Below are 2,339 nucleotides of genomic sequence, written 5' to 3'. Positions count from 1 at the left end.
GATTTAGTAGATCGGCTATCTCCCGCAATGAAGAAATGAAGCTCTAAAGATCCATTTCAACTACTTGTCTTACACAGCAATGTAAATACCCGAATCGCACCCATAACACACATAGTAACAGCACTAGACTTGTAAACTATGAACTTGCTACCGCAATCGTAAAACCGACAAGCAAGATAACAAATCAGAATGTTGAAGGAACATTAGCGAGGCGATATAGACCAATCAGAGCAAAGAAAGAACTTAAGAGGGGAGGGCGTTTGCCGCATAGTTAGTATGCATTTAACAGCGTTGTCTGGTTGCCGGCTGTTTGAAAGCAGGCGCCAGGCTCAGCGGGAAGACATAGCCGCCGCTGATTGGTTGGAATGATTGCGTCCACACTCCTTAAAGGTAAAGTCTGCCCAGGACCCCGTTTCTTTGATTGCGTGTTTAATGACGTATTTTATTTTAACCCCTTTAATTAGGGAAAGGGTTATACAATTTTGTACGTTACAGGTTTGCTGGACATGCCTAAAATATTTGTGATTTTTTTTTACAAATTACTCCATAGATTTTTATGGAAGAATTAACCACATATCAAAACACATAGTAACAGCAGTAGATAGCCTTAGTGTTTGATGATAACTTCTTGTTAAACCTTAAAATCAAGGTGGCTTGAACGTTTTTGATTATTATGCCTCAAATATGACCTTCAAATAAACTGGATTAGAAATTGTTAAAAAAAACATAATATATGAAACCTGATTACAAAAGTGGTCTTAAAAAGTAGAGGATCTCGACTTTCTGTTAAAGTGTAATTTTGAGTAAAATCCCGATGAAGTTATCTAACTTTCACAGGCAGTTCTTACTATCTTAGAATTTAATATATAAATATAATTTTCACCACCTACTATATATACTTTATAAGAAATAAGAAAGACAATAAGTACACAAATACATGAATATTCTTCAGACATAATACGATAATACGATTTCGTTTGTGGGGCAATTGTTAAAGAGAGTCGATAGTTTACTTGGGCTAATTTTGGGGGATTCCAGTTACCCCTTGGGAATACGTCATAGTCTTATATCCTATTCCTAAGAAATGTGTTAGTTTGATCTAAACTAATCTTAAATCTGTCAGTACTGACTTTCCCGATTTTACAGTTGATCTGTTGTGTTCTTTTTAAACACAAAGATGTTTATGTGCATTCTGAATGCAAAAGAAACTGACACATTTATGTTATCTGTGTACATTATATACAAAGTTGTTTTAAATGGATTCGCAAAACTATCTTTGAGCATTTAAATATGAATGTTAGATTTAAGGAGTTTAAGTTGTGCTTTTCTGGACACTTCAAAGTGCTTCACAGGTAATGGGGATAGCTTCCACCACCACCACTGTGCAGCCCCACCTGGATGATGCACCAGTCCACTTACCACACACCAGCTATCAGTGGGAAGGAGAACAGAGTACTGAAATGAATTCACAGATGGGGATTATTAGGAGGCCATGACTGGTAAAGGCCAAGGCGAAATTTGGGCAGGACACTAGGGTAAACACCCCTACACTTTTCGAGTTAAAAACTCCCTGGGGTTTTTAATGACCACAGACAGTCAGGACTTAAATTTTACTTCATATCCGAAGGACGGTGCCTTTATTACAGTATAGACTCCCCGTCACTATACTGGGGCATTAGGACCCACACAGACCGCAGGGTGAGCGCCCCCTACTGGCCCCACTAACACCTCTTCCAGAAGCAACCTTAGCTTTCCAGGAGGTCTCCCATCCAGGTACTGGCCAGTAGTCACAGCTCCTGAGCTTCAATGGGTTGCCATGTTTTTTGAGTTTGATATTATGTTTTTCTTTGCAAGATGTAATATAGATAAAGAACATTTATAATTAATCTGTTGATAGTAGCAGGTAAATATCACATTCACAAAACAAAAATGGTCTAATGCAACTCACTCCTTTAGTACTTATAAGGTGGAAATGCAATATTACTTTAACTGTTTTAAAAACTTGAAAAACAACAAGGCAATAAATACAGTCGTTGTATGTAAAATTTTAACTTGTTGTGTTCAAATTTGTAATTACCTCTGGAAACATATTGTTTGTGGGTTTTTTTTGTTCACTGCCTTTTCTTTTATACCTTTTCTCCTTTGTTGTGAAAAGTGCTTTACATCCTGCAGCATCCCAGAACCCAGAATCACAGTAGTAAAACTACCTAGTAGTAAAACTACTTAAAAAAGTGAAAACTTAAATCTAGCTTTACTCCTTTGCGGAGATGATTATCCATGCTTAGTATTTTCAGCTCTTTGTTTTAAAAACAGACCAAAAGACCAATTCTTATGACTGA

This window comes from Atractosteus spatula, chromosome 7, assembly GCF_055471065.1.
Source record: "Atractosteus spatula isolate fAtrSpa1 chromosome 7, fAtrSpa1.hap1, whole genome shotgun sequence".
NCBI classification, from domain to species: Eukaryota; Metazoa; Chordata; class Actinopteri; order Semionotiformes; family Lepisosteidae; genus Atractosteus; species Atractosteus spatula.
The sequence above is the reverse complement of the archived record's forward strand: the minus strand, read 5'-3'. Positions refer to the sequence as shown.